This window comes from Mobula birostris, chromosome 9, assembly GCF_030028105.1.
Source record: "Mobula birostris isolate sMobBir1 chromosome 9, sMobBir1.hap1, whole genome shotgun sequence".
NCBI lineage: Eukaryota > Metazoa > Chordata > Chondrichthyes > Myliobatiformes > Myliobatidae > Mobula > Mobula birostris.
In genome coordinates, this window is record NC_092378.1 from 120,912,445 (window position 1) to 120,933,934 (window position 21,490).

Sequence of the window (21,490 nt, forward strand, 5' to 3'; positions counted from 1 at the left end):
TAAAATACACCCCATCCTCCTATTATTGCTTTCTTTTGAGCCTTTACTGTGAACATGGTCTCTGGAAATTGCAGTTTCTTCAGTTTTGCAAGTGAAGGTTGTAAAATTTATTAAAACTGATGCATCCGAACACTGAAGAAAATGGATGAGCCCTGTTTCTATCATTTACATTTAATTTTAGCTTTATAGAAGGAAAGCAGTACCATCCTTGATTCTATGCTATTTTAATTCTATTTATATCAGCTTCGTGTCTTTTTTTTTGTGGCAGGGTCAGTAGTGACTCAACTGGTATCACCATTGCAACAGATTCACAAAGTTATGGATTCAAGTCCTACTTCAGAATTGCACATATCTTGTGTGCTGCACTGAGGCACAATCATACTGCAATATTTTATCATCCTGACGGATGAGCCGATGATATGGCAGTTTTGATGAAGACTCAACTGAGTTTTCCCTTCTTTGCTGGTTGATATCCCACAACAAACATTATTGAAGCAGAGTAGTAGGTCGTTACCACATTGTTGCTATTTGTCGGATCACTGCTGTGATTAAGTTAGTGTGCAGTTCCTACTTCAGTGACTGCACTTCAAAACACTTCATTGGTATAATGCTCTGAGGGGTATCTAGCAGTTTTGAGAGAAGTTATAGAACCTGCCAGTCTTTAGTTGAGGAAAAATGTATTTGAACACTTGAGCCAGGGATTCCCAACCTGGGATCCACGGAGCTCCTGTTGCAATGAGCGAATGAAGTGAGCCCAAGTGTAGGGCACAGGCACGAAGACTGAGTTAGGATGCTTACGCGGACGTGAACGTTGAACAGCATACAGGAGGGATCTAGATACGGAGCCTTGACACAGAGAAATGGAGATTCATAGGTAAACCTTGAAATTGGAACAAAGCTTAGAACACACGGTCCTAAGCGGCCGGGAACCGTTAATTACCACACAGGCAAAACCAATGATCTGGCGACTAGTGGTTGTAACGCTGGGGTTTTGATGGAAGACCCATTAAGGTCTTGATGGAAACCAGGAGTGTCGTCATCAAAGAGAATTAGAAGCACATGGGAAATTAACAGTCGGAACCATGGCACAATCAAAGGAAATTAGGAGAAAGATAGGGAATTGACGATCGGGACCGTGACAGTACCCCGCCTGCCCCAATGGGAGTCTCCAGGCGAACCACCAGGCTTGTCTCGATGAGAATCACGGAGAGGGAAGGGTCCAGGATGAAGGAGCGGGGAATCCAGGAGCGTTCCTCTGGCCTGTATTCCTCCCAATCGACCAGGTACTGGAGGCCCCTGCCTCGACTGTGTGCATCCAGTATTCGCCGAACGGTGTACACTGGGTGGTCGTCAATGATCCGGGCGGGTGGTGGGGGTTCGGCAGGAGGGCACAAAGGGCTGACAGATACAGGTTTCAATTGGGAGATGTGGAAAGTAGGATGGATGTGCATGGATCCGGGCAGTTTGAGTCTGACCACCAAGGGGTTGATGACACTCTCAATCTCGAATGGTCCCAGGTAGCGAGGGGCGAGTTTCTTGAGTTCATTCTCGAGGGGGATGTCTTTTGAAGACAGCCAAACCTTCTGCCCAGGCCGATAATTTGGTGCAGGAATTCGATGGCGATCGGCAATCCTCTGGTTGCGGTCGGCTGAGCGGAGCAGGGCCGCGTGTGCATCCTTCCAGATCTTGCAACCTCAGCGGAGATGGGCCTGAACTGAAGGCACAGCAATGTCATCTTCATGTGCAGGAAACAGAGGGGTTTGGTAACCAAGGGAGCATTCGAAGGGGGACATTCTGGTGGTGGTGCTGACCAGGGAGTTGTGGGTGTACTCGACCCAAGCGAGATGGGTGCTCCAGGGTGACGGGTTGTTGGCGGTCATGCAGCACAGTGCTGCTTCCAAATCCTGGTTTGCTCGTTCTGTTTGACTATTAGTCTGCGGATGGAAGCTGGAAGACAGGTTTGCTGAGGCCCCAACAGCTTGACAAAAGGATCTCCAGACTTGAGAGATGAATTGAGGGCCCTGGACAGAAATGATGTCAGATGGAATTCCATGAAGGAGGAAGATGTGATGAACAAGGAGGTCGGCTGTCTTGCGGGCTGTAGGGAGTTTGGGGAGGGCTATGAAGTGCACAACTTTGGAGAAGTGGTCCACCACCGTGAGTACAGCAGTGTTCCCATGTAAAGGAGGTAGTCCAGTGACAAAATCCAGCGCAATGTGAGACCAAGGGCAGCTAGGGACAGGTAGGGGATGAAGCAGCCCAGCAGGTGGTTGGTGGGAGGCTTTTCCATGGGCACAAACAGAACAAGCAGAGGCGAAGGAACGGGTGTCACCGTCCTTGGAGGGCCACCAGAAATGTCTCTTCAAAAGGGACAGAGTTTGGTCGATTCCAGGATGGCAGGCGAAAAGAGAAGTGTGCCCCCATTGGAGAATCTGAGACCGAACCGAGTCAGGCACGAAGAGGCAATTGGAGGGTCCATTGCCTGGGTCAGGTTGAGTCCGTTGGGCCTCTTTGACTCTGGATTCAATCTCCCAGGTGAGGGCAGCCACTACACAGGATGGTGGAAGGATGGTCTTGGGGTTGGGAAGGCCCTGCTCAGAGACATATTGACGGGAGAGAGCATCGAGCTTCCCATTCTTGGACCCCGGACGGTAGGTGAGTGTGAATCTGAAACAACCAAAAAAACATGCCCAAAGGGCTTGGCGGGAATTCAGGTGTTTGGCAGTTTGGATGTATGTGAGATTCTTGTGATCAGTCCAGATGATGAATGGATGTTCTGCTCCCTCCAGCCAGTGCCTCCACTTTTCTGAAGCGAGTTTGACGGCCAGTAACTTCCGGTTCCTTACATCATAGTTCCGTTCAGCGGGGGATAGCCGGCGAGAAAAGAAGGCGCAGGGATGGAGTTTTTGGTCTGGGCTGGAGCATTGGGAGAGGACCGCTCCCACCCCAGAGTCGGAGGCGTCGACTTCCACAATGAATTGGCGATAGGGGTCTGGTTGGACCAGGATGGGGGTGGAGGTGAAACGCCACTTCAGCTTTCAGAAAGGTTGAGTCCACTTCGGGGTCCCAGTGAAAACGTGTCGTAGGAGAGTTGAGTCGGGTAAGGGGGCTGCCACCTGGCTGTAATCTCTGATGAAGCGATGATAAAAGTTTGTGAACCCCAGAAATCGCTGGATTGCTTGAGTGTTGTGGGTTTTGGCCACTCCGCCACTGCTCGGATCTTTTCGGGATCCACCCTCACTTGCCCGCTCTCGATGATGTACCCTAAGGAACTGACAGAAGGGACATGAAACTCGCACTTCTCAGCCTTCACGAATACCTTGTTCTCCCAAAGCCTCTGCAAAACCTGACGGACATGGTGGGTGTGTTCCTGAAGACTGCGGGAGAAGATTAAGATGTTGTCCAAATAAACAAAAATGAAACGGTAAATAAAGTCTCTAGGGACATCATTTATCAGGGCTTGGAAGATGGCGGGGGCATTGGTGAGACCGAATGGCACGACCAGGTATTCAAAGTGACCAAGAGAGGTGTTAAAAGCTGTTTTCCACTCATCTCCCTCCCTTATCCCGACCAGATGGTAGGCACTTCGTAGGTCTAACTTAGAGAAGATGGTGGCTCCGTGAAGGGGTTTGAAAGCAGAGTTGATAAGGGGCGGGGGATACTTATTCTTTATGGTGATGCTATTCAGGCCACGGTAGTCAATGCAGGGGCGCAGTGAGCCATCTTCCTTCCCCACAAGGAAGAAACCTGCGCCTACAGGGGACGATGAGGGTCGGATAATGCCCGCCGCAAGAGAGTCACTTAGGTAAGCCTTCATTGCTTCCCTTTCTGGCCAGGACAGGTTATACAGCTGGCTGGTGGGTAGAGCGGCTCCAGGGAGAAGGTCAATTGTGCAATCGTAAGGGGGTGGTGTGGAGACAGGGAAAGAGCCCGTTGTTTGTTAAACACTTCTCCCAGATCGTGATACTCTGCTGGAACCTTGGATAAGTTGGGGGTTTCAGCGGCAGACGAGGTTGTGGTGACTTTCACAGGGGACAGGGCCGATTGTAGACAATTAGAGTGACAGAACAGACTCCAGCTGACTATCTTCCCAGTGGACCAGTCAATGTGGGGATTATGGCGGCTTAACCAGGGGTACCCAAGAACTATTGGAGCTTGAGGAGAGGAAATTAGGTTAAATCGTACCTGTTCCTAATGGTTCCCGGACAGAACAAGAGACAGGGGTGGTGTGCAGTGTGTGACTCAGGCCAGAAGTCTACTGTCCAGTGCCCAGGCTTCCAGAGGGGTACTCAACGGCTCCCGAGGAATTCCGGCCCGGGAAGCTATGTTTTCATCCCAAAGGTTTCCCTCAGCGCCGCAGTCCACTGGAGCTGACAGTGGCAGGGACTGTGGGTTGTAACGTAAAGTAGCTTGGATCTGCACCCGGGTTCAGGGGACGGAAGGGAAAGTTGTCTGGCTCACCAGGGTCCCCCTTTCTACTGGTGAACCTTCCCTTTTGGCCGAAGGGGACAGGTAGCCTGGAAGTGGCCGGACTGGCCGCAATAGAGACTCTCCCCTGCTCTCAATCTCCGGAGTCGCTCTGTGGGAGAAGGACGGTTCCGTCCCAGCTGCATTGGTTCCTCTCCCGGGGCGGTGGAAACGGTCGGACTAGGAGCTATTCTAGGAGCGGGAGGAGATGAGAGGCTTGTGCTGGTGGGAGACGGTAATGAGTGCCATGCAGTGGCCAAAGGTGGTGAAAGACCAGTTCTTTCCCTATGGCGTTCTTGAAGACGTTTGTCCAACCTGGTGGCTAGGGAGATCAGGGAAGCCAGGCTCTCGGCGTCATCTCTTGCCGCCAACTCATCTTTCACCATGTCGCTGAGACCATTCCAAAATACCCCTTGGAGTGCCTCATCGTTCCACCCCGAGTTGGCCGCTAACATCCGGAACTCCACGGAATATTTGGCAACACTGCGTGAGCCCTGACAGAGGGTGAGTAGATGCTTAGTGGCATCTTTACCACGGACCGGGTGGTTAAAGATCTTCCTCATTTCTGTGATAAAGGTGGGAAAAAAGGAGCAGATATTCAGTTGATTATCCCAAACAGCTGTAGCCCACGCTAAGGCACTTCCCCGCAACAACCCCACGATATAAGCTATCTTTGACTTATCTGTGGAGTACGTGGATGACTGCTGTTTGAACACCAAGGAGCGTTGCAGAAGGAAGACCTGGCACTTTCCCAAGTCCCCAGTGTAGTGTTCTGATTCAGGGACGTGCGGCTCTCTTGGTGGGGGTGTTGCTGACACGTAGGAGGTTGCCACTACAGGCCGTCTGGGATGGTTAGACAGAGTTCCAGGAGTGGATGGGGCAAAATAAGTGGATACACAGACCACCTGGTCACCGATCTTCGTTACGTTAGCAGACAGGGAACGGAGGTTCTCCATGACATCCCAGAGAAGTTGATTGTGCAGACCCAGTAGGGAGCCCTGGCTGGCGAGGGCTTGTTGCAGGGTATTCGTGTCTGCTGGGTCCATTGTGGCCAGATCGTTCTGTTGTAATGAGCGAATGAAGCAAACCCAAGTGCAGGACACAGGCACGGAGACTGACTTAGGATGCTTATGCAGACGTGAACGTTGAACAGCATACAGGAGGGATCTTGATACGGAGCCTTGACACAGAGAAATGGAGTTTCATAGGTAAACTTTGAAATTGGAGCAAAACTTCGAACACATGGTCCTAAGCGGCCGGGGAATGTTAATTACCACACTGGCAAAACTAACGATCTGGCGACTAGTGGTTGTAATGCTGGGGTTCTTATGCCGCAGGACTTGATGGAAACCAGGTGAGACGTCATCAAAGAGAATTAGAAGCAAGTGGGAAATTAATGGTCGGAACCATGGCACAAGCAAAGGAAATTTGGAGAAAGATAGGAAATTAACGATCAGGACCATGACATCTCCTGGTTAATGGTAGGGGTCCATGGCATAAAAAAAGATTGGGAACCCTGATTTAAGACCTCATATCTGTCACCAAACTAATGAGCCACCAGGTAGCAATGATTCGTGCCATCCTGTGAGCCACTAAAGCTTAGATACTCAAAATGGGCATCTCAAAATACACCAATGTGCTTGCCGTAATATTCTTTTAAATTCACAAGAAGAATAAACAAGCCTATGTCATTTCCTCTACTAGGCCAAAATGTGTAGTACTGAAGCCCCTTGGTTGATTACACTGGGCACACTATGGTTAATCACATGCATGATACCTGGTATCTAATTTCCCCTGGGATCAATAAAGTATGACTATGACTATGAATCCAAAACAGATACTGTAATCTGAGCTCTGTCTCAGGAAGGGATTAGTGAATGGATAGCAAATGAACAATCAAGGATGTGCTCAAAGCCTCCTTGAGAAAATGAAACATCCCCACTGACTCATAGCATTACCTGACCTATGACTGCTCAAATAGAACAAAGTGTATTGAGAACCTTGACCAAACGTGAGCTCATGGAGGCCGACAGAAGAGTGGACTACCTCATAGACTATCCAACTGCCCATCCCATCGGCCATTTTACCTTAATGTCTTCATTAAGCACTTCAGAACACACAAGACCTGGGTGGAAGTAAGTCATTCTTGATCCCAAGGGACCAGGTAAGAGGAGAACTTGTAGATCTTCCTCATTCTGTCTAGCGCTGTAATTTATGAGGGAGATGGGAAGTACGATGGTGATGATAGGGAAAGAGTTTTAGAAATATTGTAGATTAATGGAAATCTTAGAGTTTCATTTTCCTTTCTTCTAGAGTCACTGTTTGAACTTGAGGAGAATTATGAATTAAAGGGAACAGGCAAGAAAGTGGAATTGAATGATAAAGTGGATTTGACTCATGTGACCTACTCCAGCACCAATTTCTTATCATCAAGTGCTTTGGCTATCTCACCTCTCCCTAAATCATCTGATGACTTGCCTTTTGAGATTTTAGCCTGGGTATCTTTTCATTCCATATCTATCTACAGCATCTACAGAGTGCTTGGCACTGTATACAAATATCAAATTCATCTTGAATCAGAAAAATATGGAATTTTAATATTTCTATTATATCGGAATGATTCAAGATTTTTTTTCAAAAGTTTTTTCCCTGTAAGTGTTGCATAATATCTTCTAATTCATTCAATGTTTTAATGAAATCTGCCTTCCCTCAGTGTTAAGCAGATTAGTCTTTAAAGGACAATTCTGCTCCTCCTCCTGTTCCCTGCATTTATGCCCTGCGGTAGTGCTTCATATTAGCTTTCATGGTAGAACATTCTGGAGGTTTTTGTGGGATGGTTGGTTGGTGTAGGTGTTGAAATTGCAGATGAGTATCTTGTTATCCCAATACTTTATTAGATTTTTCCTGATGACAATGCTCAGTTAGTGTCAGATGATGACTCAAATCCCATGATGTGTCTCACCATAGAAGATAAATATCAATGTTCTATAAATTCCAATGTAGTGGATATAGTAAAGCGCATGTATTTCAGATTTCAGGGTGAAGTAACAGCCTGAATTAACCAGATGTATTTAAAAATGCACGAAGACACTGGGTTTCAGGGTATTAAAAAGGATTATTGTTTAAACTTGGAACAGTAGATTTTGTGGGTAGGAGGCACCAATTGTTGAAAGAAGGACCTAAGCCACTTTTCAGTTCCCCAGCTGAGGCATGGCAAGCACAGTACCCTGATCATTCTGAAATGTGCTAGTCTCTTCAACTATATCCCTTGTACTTTTTTATGGATTAAGGGCCTAGTCAATCCTAGTTGGATATATTTAATAAAATATTGAAGAAACTAGTATCTCAAAATTTCTCCAGACAAAATAATTTGTGGAGGCAGATACAACTCAAGATTCAATTTACAGAAGGGGGTTTACTGTTCTCTTCAGGTTGACCGACATTAACATCTGCTCAAAGAAAATCTAGAATTTTTCTGACTTGTGCTTTGTCCCTCTTAATGCGTAAACTTTCCAAATTATGAGTTCTTCCTGCTCTGGTGTTCACTTGGTGCAGCTGATCTTCCTAAACTTTCTCTCTCACTTTAAGATTTGCTAAAATTTTTTTTGTCTTTGAAGAAATTCTTATGGTGTTCCAGTGGAAAACTATAGAATTCCCACAAGGTTTGACAGGGTAATGTAGCATTGATGACTCCTTTGGCTGGGATGTTGAGAACCAGAGGGCATAGTTTCAAAAAATGGGGTCACCCTCTCAGGGCAGAAATGAGAACTGTGATTCCATGTAATTCTCTACCAAAGTGGGTCCTTGGAGACTTGGTTGCTGAGTATATTCAATATGGAGATCAATAGATTTTTAGATCTTAAGGGATATGGGTTCAGTGCACAAATATGCCAGAGAAGCACCTTGTATTATTTTACCAGAAATAAAACAGCAGCAGCAATGCTTTTCCCTTGATCTGCACTGCATTAAGAAGTCACTGAACATTACTGATATGGCATTTAAAGGTTTCTAAACTATCCAGCAATGAACTATTGTTTCTGATCATGTGCTTGATGAGGAACATTGCTGGCTCAATGAACTTCAAAATACCAAGCCAGAATGGGCGATATAAAGTGGGTGCTTCTGTACCACAAATTGTATTCTATTTGTGCAATTGAGCTTCTTGATGATGTTGTTGCTGAGCTTGCACTGTATTGAAGATGGATGTTTATACAAGTTACAATCTAATAAATGTGTTGAATCCTATAAAATAGTGTTATTTTGCTGACATAAACTAAAAAACTTTTTTTTTTGCAATTTTTCATCTAAAACAAACCAATGTGGGCATCCTGGGATAAATTGCAACAGAATTCTGTGAATCAGAAGCTGCTTGGTTTATTTCTCTTGATATAGGTTTGCTAGTGAAAGCTACATTCTTCTTAAAATTCTTTATTCTTGCCAAAAGCTTGGGGAATTTCAGAACTCCTGACTATTGTGTGTGTTTGTTCACTTTCGATGGTTGCTGGCCATCTTTTTCTCTGGATATGCGAGCCTCCACAGTACCACACACCAATACCTGAGGATGCTTGTGTAAAGAGCCTTGAATTTGTTTTTTAAGGGATGTACAAAAGTACAAAGCTTTGTTATTGTTTCTTGAATTTTTAGGTGGAAACACATTACCTTGTGTATTACTCAGTTGCACAAGTTTGTTTCCCGCTGCAAATAAGGAACAGAAGTCAGGTACCAGTCTAGCTCTGGGACTTCCAAAGTGATTAGTGACCAACACACATTTACCCTGCAAAGTCAGCAAAATCTGCACTGCCATCCCCTCTTCCCCTGCCCTACATCCACACAAACCCATCTATTTATGTACGCTGCTCTTGTCTTCACAAGAAGGATCAATTCATTGTTTGAAAGTTCAATGCACTGAATCATCACGAATTTTCTTGATATCTCCCGAAGTAAATTAGATAAAATTGAATCAAGTTGCTTACTGTGTGCAACCACCTCCAACATTTGATAATTAGGCATGAAGACTTATTTTCTATTGTGATTTGAATTCCCAAGTTTATTTTATCTTTTATGTCCACTCCATTGAAAGTCTACAATAACCACAAGTGTGCTTTTTTTTTATGACAGTGCAGCATCTGCAAAATTTAATGCTTAATTTACAATTTGTATGAGAGCAACAGAACTGCAATGTGCCATGAAGCTTTCTTAATTTGGCATTAAACAGGGAAAGTGCACAAAATGTTCCAGTACATCCGAATTTTGTTTCATTGAAGGATGTCATGGTGCATGCACGACAAAACTGGGCAAATTCAACTTCTAGTTTGGGAAATGACTCATTTATTTTAGGATCATCCTGATCTGCCTCACCAAACATTTTAATCATTCACGGTATGTGGATGTCACCAGAAAGCCCAGCATTTGTTAACCATTGCTAACTGCCCTGGCCTGAGGGGATTTTCCAACCGATTTCTTTGATAAGTACATTACTCTTGGTCCAGAGAGTCACACCAGACCAGGTACCTTAGCAAGAACATTAGCAAACTAATTTGGTTTGTATGATAATTTATTTTGGATATGCGTGTTTATCCTTCCTGGTGCAAATTCCAGATTTAAGTAATTGAATTTTAATTCCTCTGCTTCCAGGGCAGGATTTAAACTTTTCTGGATCATTGGTTTACACCTCCGTATAATTGGTCCACTGACATAGCCACTGCTATGCTTTCCCATCTTCTGCCATCTGATCTTGTAGTCTTGTAAGGAGATTAACATAATTAAGAAGTATTTATATCACAGTTAAATATTATGGAGTTTTACAGCATGAAAAAGGCCATTCGGTCCACCACATCCACACTGACCACTGGGTATCCATCTGTATTGGTCCCATCACCCAGCCCTTGGCCTGTAGCTTTCTATGCCTGGGCAATTCAAGCGCTCGTCTAGACATTTCTTAAATGCTGTCAGTGCCTCTGCCTCCACTGCTTTCTCTGATGGTGTATTCTCAATAATCAAAGCTTTCTAGGTGTAAAAGGCCCCTTTCGGATCCACTCTAAATCTCTGACGCTTTACCTAAAGCTACGTCCTCTATTTTTACCTCTGCTCTTCAAGACTGCTTTGCATCCTCTGACTGGCACATATTCAGAGAGGCTGCAACCGATGGCGACTCTACCAACTTAGAGGAGTACACGGCATCAGTGACTAGCTACATCAGCAAGTGCATTGATGACGTCACTGTAGCCAAGACCATCACTACACGTGCTAACCAGAAGCCATGGATGACCGCGGAGGTGCGTGCGCTGCTGAGGACCCGTGACTCCGCCTCCATAGCATGTGACAGGGCAGCCCTAACAACAGCGAGGGCCAAACTGTCCCGGGCCATCAGAGAGGCAAAGCGTGCAGACGCCCAGTGAATCCACAGTCACTTCCAGGACAGCAGCGACACGCGGCACATGTGGAAGGGCATTCAGGACATCACCAACTACAAGACAACACCACCTGCCTGTGCTGATGATGCCTCCCTCCCAGAGGCGTTGAACAACTTCTAAGCTCGTTTTGAGGCGGAAAATGACGTGGCGGCGAGGAAGACCACCCCTCTTTCAAATGACCAGGTGCTGTGTCTTACCGTGGCTGATGTGAGGAGAACCCTGTGCAGGGTCAACCCACGGAAGGCTGCTGGACCAGACAATATTCCTGGCAGAATGGTTAGAGGATGTGCAGACCAGCTAACAGAGATTCTCACTGACATCTTCAACATCTCCCTGAGCAGTGCCGTTGTTCCTATGTGCTTTAAAGCCGCCACTATCGTCCCAGTGCCAAAGAAGTTTTCAGTATCCTGCCTTAGTGACTACCGTCCCGTCGCACTCACATCCATCATCATGAAGTGTTTCGAGAGGCTCATCATGAGGCACATCGAGACCCTGCTGCCCCCCTCACTGGACCCCCTGCAGTTCCCAACCGTTCAACAGACGATGCCATTGGCATCACCCTCCACCTGGCCCTAACCCACCTGGACAAAAAAGACACGTACGTTTGAATGCTGTTCATAGACTTCAGTTCAGCATTCAACACAATCATTTCTCAGAAACTAATTGGATCGCTGAGCCTACTGGGCCTGAACACCTCCCTCTGCAACTGGATCCTAGAACTCCTGACTGGGAGACCTCAGTCAGTCCGAATTGGAAACAGCATCTCCAACACCATCACACTGAGCACGGGGGCCCCCCAGGGCTGTGTGCTCAGTCCACTGCTGTTCACCCTGCTGACCCACGATTGTGCTGCAACACACAACTCAAACCACATCATCAAGTTCGCCGATGACACGACCGTGGTGGGTCTCATCAGCAAGAATGATGAGTCAGCATACAGAGAGGAGGTGCAGCAACTAACAGACTGGTGCAGAGCTGACAACCTTTCTCTGAATGTGAACAAAACTAAAGAGATGGTTGTTGACTTCAGGAGGACACAGAGCGACCACTCTCCGCTGAACATCGACAACTTCAACGTAGAGATTGTTAAGAGCACCAAATTTCTTGGTGTTCACCTGGTGGAGAATCCCACCTGGTCCCTCAACACCAGCTCCATAGCAAAGAAAGCCCAGCAGCATCTCTACTTCCTGTGAAGGCTGAGAAAAATCCATCTCCCACCCCTCATCCTTACTACATTCTATAGAGGTTGCATTGAGAGCATCCTGAGCAGCTGCATCACTGCCTGGTGCGGAAATATTACTAAATGACAATAAAAGAGGAATGCGTGTCTTCATAATCTAAAAATTGCACCATCTCGGATTGCAAGACCCTGCAGCGGATAGTGAGGTCAGCTGAGAAGATCATCGAGGTCTCTCTTCCCGTCATTACAGACATCTACACCACACGCTGCATCTGTAAAGCAAACAGCATTATGAAGGACCCCACGCACCCCTCATACAAACTCTTCTCCCTCCTGCCATCTGGCAAAAGGAACCAAAGCATTCGGGCTCTCACGACCAGACTATAAAACAGTTTCTTCCCCCAGGCCATCAGACTGCTCAATACCCAGAGCCTGGACTGACACCAACCTACTGCCCTATTGTCTTGTTTATTATTTATTGTAATGCCTGCACTGTTTTGTGCACTTTATGCAGTCCTGGCTAGGTCTGTAGTCTAGTGTAGTCTTTGTGTTGTTTTTACATAGTTCAGTGTAGTTTTTGTATTGTTTCATGTAGCACCATGATCCTGAAAAATGTTGTCTTGTTTTTACTGTGTACTGTACCAGCAGTTATGGTCGAAATGACAATAGAAAATGACTTGACTTGACTAATGTGGGGAAGTGCTTTCTGCAGTCTCTCCTATAGGCAGGCTACCTTATCAATATCCCTCATAATTTTATATAGCTCAGTTGTGTCCTCTTTTAACTTCCTCATTCCATGGACAACAGATCCAGCCTCTCCAATTTGTCCTCATTTTTAAAAAAATTCTCCACTCTTGGCAACATCCTGGTGAATCATATCTGCACACTCTCTAGCAGGTATCCCATCTTTCCTACAGTATGGTGATCAGAACTGCAAGTAATAACTCCACCTGGGGTCTGACTAAGAGCATAAACTCCCTACTTGTGTATTGAATGCCCTGATTAATCATGCCCAGTACCTCATAAGCCTTCTTAACCATACTATTTACCTGCACTACCACTTTCAAGTCTCTCATTAAACATAATGTTTGCCTTATAACCTGAAATTATAGTCAGTATTTGTAATGTAATAACATTACAACACATCTATTCAACTTTGTGCATTGTGATACCAGTAAGTAAAAGAAAAACTTCACTAAAGTATTGTTATTTGTCACTTGACATCTTTTGTTGTACTTGCTGTTGGAGGTTGTAGCATGTGGTTCTGGCCTCTAATGGTCCATCCACTACATTGGTCAATCTCTTCTGGAGATTCTGGTTAATATAGTAGGTAGTAGTTGAAGTCTGATTCCAGAGCCTTGGCAGAAAAGTCTGGCATGACACGGGGGTAGCACATAGAGGATGCTACACTGCTAGACGGGATGATAAAATATGGCCTTTGCCACTCTTAGTTGGACATAATGGTGCTTCAAAGAATATTTGAACATCTGCATGTTAGAATTATTTAGAGTTAATTTTTTTTACTGGAAAGTGCCACAGAATTTGGTAATTCTGGCCAATGTTTGTCTCGCCTTCAACCCTTTGTCCTGCATGGTTATTCAATGTGCCCATCCTAAGCAAGTATGCATTGTCCACACCCATCAGAAAGTGGACAATTTCCTTGCTAAATGATTTGATTATTCCTAGACTATCAGTCATTTTCCCCATCTCTTATTTTAATAATAAGCAACAAGTGAAAGTAAGAAAGCAATATTTAAGAAAAACGTGCTGTTTTTTCCCCCAGATTGACTATAGTACAGGAAATTAATCATTTGTTTCTGGAGACTGCTAGAAATTATGGAGAATTAGAAACCCTTGACGTAGGTTGCATGTTACATAAGCTGTTCCACATTTATCTCAAACTCAGTAATCGTTTGTCACCCTGTTTCCTCCTCGTCTACCAGCAAGCAATTCGGCTATCACACGAGAATAGAGGCTGTTCTAGTCATTCATAATGCTAGTTGCATTATAGCAACAACACTTCAAATATATCACATTGGCTGTTAAATGTTTTGGAAGACCTGAAGTTATGAGTCATGATAACAAGCGCTTTACCCTGTGATGGGAATGTAGTTGTGTTTTTGGATAGGTTAGCATGTTCCTTTTCTCCAACGTTTTGCATTGCTTTAATTCTCACCTGCCACAAAGTGTAGAAAATGCCCTACAACTGACCTGTTTGTCTAATGGACATGAGCAAGACAGGGACATAAATGAAGCAAGAGTTGAATCAGTGCCTCACACCATTTTGAGGCGACCAGCAACAATATTATGCCAACGAGAGACTTGACTGTGGCAGTGCAGGTAAATAGTATGGTTATGAAGGCATATGAGATACTGGGTATGATTAATCAGGGCATTCAGTACGTGAGTAGGGAGTTCATCCTCTTCGTTAGACCTCAGGTGGAGTCCTACCTGTAGTACCGATCACCATGCTGTAGGAAAGATGTGATACCTGTTGGAGAGGGTGCAGATAAGATTCACCAGGATGTTGCCAGGAGTGAAAAATTTTCTCTTTTTATGAGGACAAATTTGAGAGGCTGGGTCTGTTGTCTGTGGAATGAGGAAATTAAAAGGGTGGCTCAACTGAGGTATATGAAAATATGACGTACTACAATAAGGTAGATTGCCGATAGGACAGACTGCAGAAAATCTGTCTTGTGATTTATCTGTATTAGTGCTGAAATTTAAATTGGTGTTGCGGAGCTGTATGTTGTAGAAAACGATCCAACAGCCCACCATGCCAGCTCTTTGCCTATCAACACCAAGGGTTCTGTCACTTTGAGGACATTCCAAGCTCAGCTGTAGTTTCCTAATGTGCAGAATCCTGTTCACCCATGATCCTGGGGTTGCTCCTGGTAAAGTAACACCTTGCTGTTTGAAATATGCTTCAACCCTTGCATGTCTTTACATCCCCTTCCACTCCATCTTTGTACTCTTTTCCAAATTCTGTGTTCCTTGCCCTCTTGAGAATCCACCTATTATTTTGTCACTGGTGAAAATGCTTTCAGCTTCTTAGACTCAGCCTGAAATCCCCTTTCACTGGCCGCTGTGGTTGGCTGTCTACCACGTTCTATCTCTTTGACCATGAAATGGGTCTTAGAGGAAAGCTGGTCAACTTTTGTGGCTTTGTGTATTTTTGTTTGTTTGAAACCTGCTTCTGTAAAGCTCCTCCAGGTTTCTTGATTGCTTTGGAAGACTGTAGAAATTGAACGCGAAAATTCATTTCAGCGCTGGGGAACAATTAATTCCAGTGAAACCGGCCAGATTAAGGCGCGGTGCTCAGTAGCTGCAGAAAGAGAGTTTTTTTTTAGTTGTTCGATGTGGTCTATGAATAATTGATAGACACATTTATCAAATATAACTGCTTAGGTCTTGAAGACGAGCGAGCTTTAGGCTGGACGGTCCCCGGTTTACTGAGGGTCCCTTGGGGCTCTTAATTTATTATCTACTGGCGGTGACAGGGGAAAAAAACATTTGTTAATGCTACCTACTGCGACTTATTTAGGGAAAAGGTTAACACTTCTTGAATGTTAATTACCCGCCTTGTCTTGACACCTCTGATTGAATGTCCACACAATGCCCCTGCAGTCCACCCGAGGTCGCACAGAGTTTATTAAGCCGCGAACACCACACGTTCAGTGACTGAAAGAAATCTCTGCCACGGTGTGAGAGGTTGGGGTGGGGATGTAGGGCGAAATAGCAGAGAAAAGCCTACAAAGCCCGATTAGCGTTCTGCTCCGGAAACAACATAAACTGGTATACATTTATCCCCAACACAGCCTTTACAAACCCGACCATAAGACTACTTCCAAACACTGGTGCTGTATTGTCCATTGAATTTTAGCACACCTACCAGTAACATCACTGCAGAACTGGGCGCAGACTGCACGGCAGACCAACCTTTGCAATGGTACCTGTTAATTCAGCCTCCCGCTCGCAGTTTTCCCCTGAAGAAAAGGCTCGGCTGTGAAGAGTCATTACCTTTGTCTTCTCTCCGAAACTCCAGTTTGTGTTTTATTCTGATCTCCTCCACGCTGTGCGGAGATCGGGCGCAAATGAAGGTTCCTGGATCAAAGCTAACGCCACCTGCCGTGCAATAACTGAGATCCAGCCGGGAGAGAGGGCGCAAAGCGCGGCGAATCAAATAAACCGACAGCGAAATTAAGCACTGTATGGCAGTGGCTAGGTTATCGGGGCATGCCTTAGCACCGAGGGGTCAAAGGAAAAGTAGCCGTCCTTTCAAGCAGACCATTCCGGATTTATTCAAATAACTGCCTATGAATACATTTTCCCAAGCGAATGGTATTGTTTTAAGGAAATATCCTCTGAAGAAACAGAAGTTATTTCCAGACTTGAATCAAAAACAACTTTTAAGTTTTTTCTTTGGGTTGGTGGCTGGTGATGAGAAGTGGTAGGCTGCTTATGCTGGACTTCTGATAGGATTCTCGGTACCATCAGTACTCCACTTTGAGCAGCGTTTTCACTCAAAACACTAACAAATCCTTTCCCCCATGAATGCTGCTCCACCCCCTGAGTCCCTCCAGCAAGTTGTTTGTTGCAGTCTTCTAGGAGGCTAGACCTTGTCTAGTAACAATGCTTGGAATATAGAGTATGCGTTTGAGGAGTGTGGTCCTGGTCTTCCTGTTCTAAGCCTGCATGTCTAAATATGTGTGTGTTTGTGACATAGGGTAGTCAGTGTCCAAACGGAGGCACCAATAGGAACAACATAGCTTCTCAACGAAGCTGATTGAGTATGACCAGGGTCTCAGCAGTGGGGTGTTGACCTGTACTTAGCTCTCCTATCCGTTTAATGCGTCTGAATGATTTCACAGAGTGGCTATACCTCTCCTGTGTCTGTTGTATATACTCTATGCCACTAAAGCAGGTGTCACAATTTCCTGTGGTGAAAAACTTTATGCTGAGTGTGATGCCTTGATTTTCACGTCTCTTTTGTGCAACTGACTAAAGGCTTTGAAGGAGTTTACCATTCCCTTCGCCAATGTCTGCTACGAATCCTTCAAAGATGTTCCAGCGATGGTGAACTTGAGGACAGCCTCAAAGTTAAAGTTTCTTCCCCCCTCTCTGCTTTCCGCAGGGATTGCTCCCTACGCGACTCCCTTGTCCATTCATCCCCCACATCCCTCCCCACCGATCTCCCTCCCGGCACTTATCCTTGTAAGTGGAACAAGTGCTACACATGCCCTTACACTTCCTCCCTTACCACCATGCAGGGCCTCAGACAGTCCTTCCAGGTGAGGCGACACTTCACCTGTGAGTCGGCTGGGGTGATATACTGCGTCCGGTCTCCCGATGCAGCCTTCTATATATTGGCGAGACCCGACACAGGCTGGAAGATCGTTTCGCTGAACATCTACGCTCTGTCCGCCAGAGAAAGCAGGATCTCCCAGTGGCCACACATTTTAATTCCACATCCCATTCCCTTTCTGATATGTCTATCCACAGCCTCCTCTACTGTAAAGATGAAGCCACACTCAGGTTGGAGGAGCAACACCTTATATTCCGTCTGGGTAGCCTCAAACCTGATGACATGAACATGGACTTCTCAGACTTCTGCTAATACCCCGCCTCCCCCTCGTACCCCATCTGTTATTTATTTATTCATTTATATACACTTTCTGTTTCTCTCTCTCCTTTTTCTCCCTCTGTCCCTCTCACTATACCCCTTGCCCATTCTCTGGGATTCCCCCCTCCCACTTTTCTTTCTCCCTGGGCCTCCTGTCCCATTATCCTCTCATATTCCTTTTGCCAATCAGCTGTCCAGCTCTTGGCTCCATCCCTACCCCTCCAGTTTTCTCCTATCATTTCGGATCTCCCCCTCCCCCTCCCACTTTCAAATCTCTTACTAGCTCTTCTTTCAATTAGTCCTGACGAAGGCTCTCGGCCCGAAACGTTGACTATACCTCTTGCTAGAGATGCTACCTGTCACTTTTTATGTGTGTTGCTTAAAGTTATGGTCGCTTTTCAGCTCCTGCAGACTGGAAGTTGGCAGGTTGTCTGTGAGGAAGTGTCTTTGATTTTTGATTTTCACCGATTTTACAGGGTTTACACGGTGATTTCACGGTTTACACGGCATCTTTGCAGTCCCTTGCACAAGGCTGCAGTCTAACAGATGCCTGTACTTGGACATTGACTACGTAATGTGACTCACATGTGTGCGCACACACATTATGGCAGGAATACCTAGATGGACAAAATGACTTATGAAACTGTGAAACAGCTTAAATAGCTTCTGCTTGTTCTTATATTCATTAGGGTAGCAAAGGCTCATAATGGAGAATGCAGGGCATGAAAAGACCTGCATTTGTATAGTGCCTTTCATTCCCTCAGTAAAACCTAATTGAGGGATAGTATGTATTGTAATGCAGGGAAACACAATGATTAATTTGTCTATAGGAAGACCCCACAGAGAACATTGCGTTAGTACCCAGATGTTGGCTGAAGGATTAATATTTGTCAGGACACCAAGAATAATTGCCTTCTCTTCTTTGAAAAAAAATCATGATTATTTTATGCATAGGAAGGTTCAGTTTTCTGTCTCATTCTAATGCTGGTACTGGTGATAGTGCGGCAGTGTTTTGGTATAGCAAGGAAGTGCCTGCTTAATGCTCTGGAGCGAAGGTGGAATCTGACATTCTGAGAGTGCAATCCAGTGAATCAAGCTGGTAGCAAGTTGTACTGTGATCTGAGATTTGTTTGCAACCTGTGTGATGACAAATGCTAATTTTTGAGAATTCTGACTTTCTCCTCAGTGCTCCCTTCTTGTTCTGTGTATCATTTAGCAGTCAAAGGGCCATTGTCGTTGTAAATATCCCCCCTCTTTCTTAGAGAAAAGATAAACAGAATGGAAAAGGGAAGGGGTAGAAACTGATATTGTAAAGAAGCTATAAAACTATCGTTTGACTCTTGACTGCATTTTTCCACTGATGCTTCCTGTCCTGAATTTTTACAGCAATTTTGCTTTTGTTTAAGAATAAGCCAAAATCTATAAATTAATGAATACTTGTTGAGCAAGGGGATTTGGATATACTGTATATAGTGCGGATCAATATAGTCTTGTCGAATGCTTTTGTAGGTTTTCTGGGATTGAATGGACTGCTTCCCCTATTTTTATATTCTAATCTGGAGTTACGTGATGAATCAAATTAATAAAATAAAATCATCTAGTAATACTACTGTTTTGCAATCTGTAAGGCTCTGTTATGCACAAATACCCAGCGGGTTTCCTTCCGTGCAACAGTAACTACCCATAACACTTTGGGATATCCCGAGGCCAGGAAAATGCCATATAAGCAGGCAAACATTGGTGGAGGTGGCAAGAGTAATTGATGGTTTCAGTGCAATTTTGCTCAAACGGTGCATCGTGCTTATATCATCTGACTGTTGTAAACAATATCCAGTACTGAGAAAAGAACATTGTTGATCTAAGAAAATTAACGTTGAGAAATGAGCAACAGAGAACCAGGGCATTTGACCTATGAGTTCTATCCTGCTGTTTATACGTTCCTTTCTCGGTCTAATGCTGTCAACATAACGGCCTATCCCTTTCTTCTTATAGTATTTATTTAATTGTTACCTTTATGCATCAATGGTATTCTCCTCTGCGTTGTATGCATTCAATTGTAACTTTTAAACTGTTCTGAAGTTTTGGAAGTTTTGAAGTCATTTCTGCAGTAGATAAGTGATCCAGGATATTTTTCATGTAAGTGACAAAATATGTAAACCAACTTTCTGCTAGGTGTGTTCCTAAGGAGTTAGACTGGCAAGAAGTGCGCATGTAATCGTCACCAATTTATTACGCTTATGGGCCTTGTAAACACCTCCGTTGTCTCATTAATCAAGCTTTCATCTGGAAACCCAAATTTAGTGTATTGAAGTTAATGGCTGTATTTGTCATTTAAAAAGTGTGTTTAGCTTTGAAGAAAGACATACAGTGCCTATAGAAAGTATTCACTGCCCCCTTGGAAGTTTTCATGTTTTATAATTTTACAACATTGAATCACAGCGGATTTAATGTGTCTTTTTTGACACTGATCAACAGAAAAAGACTTTCCATGTCAAAGTGAAAACAGATCTCTACAAAGTGATCTAAATTAGTTACAAATATAAAACACAAAATAATCGATTGCGTAAGTATTCACCCCTTTAATATGGCACACCGAATCATCACTTGGTGCAGCCAATTTATTTTAGAAGACACATAATTGGTTAAATGGAGATCTGTGGGCAGTCAAGGTGTTTTTTTTAGATTATGAAGACGCATAGTCCTCTTTTATTGTCATTTAGTAATGCATGCATTAAGAAATGATACAATATTTCCTCCGGTGTGGTATCACAAAACACAGGACAGGCCAAGACTGAAAAAACTGACAAAACCCATAATTATAACATATAGTTACAAATAGTGCAACAATACCATAACTTGATGAAGAAGTCCATGAGCACAGTAAGTTCAAAGTTTCTCAAACGTCCCACATCTCACGCAGACGGGAGAAGGAAGAAAAACTCTCCCTGCCATGCCGACCACAATCCGACTCTGAGTTATCCGAAAACTTCGAGCACTGATCAGCTGTCCGACACCGAGTACTGAGCGCCATCTCTGTCCGAACGATTCGACCTCCTTCTCGGTTGCCAAAAGCAGGCAAGGCCGGGGATTTTGAGGCCTACCCTCCGAAAGATTCCCAACCACACAGTAACGATAGCAGCTAACGGGCATTTCAGAAATTTCTCCAGATGGTTTCAATTGATTGTAGTAAAAATACACCTGTATCTGGAAGGTCCAACTGCTGGTGAGTCAGTGTACTGGCAAAAACTACACCATGAAGACAAAAGAACACTCCAAGCAACTCTGCAAATAGGTTATTGAAAAGCACAAGATAGGAGATGGATACAAGACAATGTCCAAGTCATTGAATATCCCTTGGAGTACTGTTAAGTCAGTCATCAAGAAATGGAAAGAATATGACACAGCTGTAAATTAGCCTAGAGCAGTCCTCAAAAACTGAGTGACCATGCAAGAAGGGGACTAGTGAGGGAGGCCACTAAGAGGCCTATGACAACGCTGAAGGAGTTACAAGCTTCAGTGGCTGAGATGGGAGAGACTGCACATACAACTGTTGCTCAGGTGCTTCACCAGTCGCAGCTTTATGGGAGAGAGGCAAAGAGAATGCCAAGGTTGGAAAAAAAACTATGGAAGTCTTAGCTAGAGTTTGCCAGTAAGCATGTGGGAGACTCTGAACTCAGATGGAAGAAGGTTCAATGGTCTAATGAAACCAAAATTGTGCTTTTTGCCCATCAAACTAAATGCTACATTTGGTGTAAGCCAAACTCTACACATCATCAAAAATGCACCATACCTACCATGAAGCATAGT

The 21,490-nt window shown here is 44.6% G+C and overlaps 2 protein-coding genes across 2 annotated transcripts in view; one reads left to right on the forward strand and one right to left on the reverse strand.

The window, feature by feature from the left end:
- The window catches only part of gper1 (G protein-coupled estrogen receptor 1), a 33,680-nt gene extending 17,670 nt beyond the window's left edge, over nt 1-16,010 (reverse strand). Inside the window, exon 1 of the mRNA XM_072269512.1 lies at nt 15,953-16,010. The gene's annotated coding sequence lies outside the window, so the exon portion shown is untranslated. The remainder of the gene's footprint in view (nt 1-15,952) is intronic.
- Nucleotides 1-21,490, forward strand: part of LOC140203032 (cholesin-like) — a 436,104-nt gene that overhangs the window by 104,519 nt on the left and 310,095 nt on the right. The window lies entirely within an intron of this gene.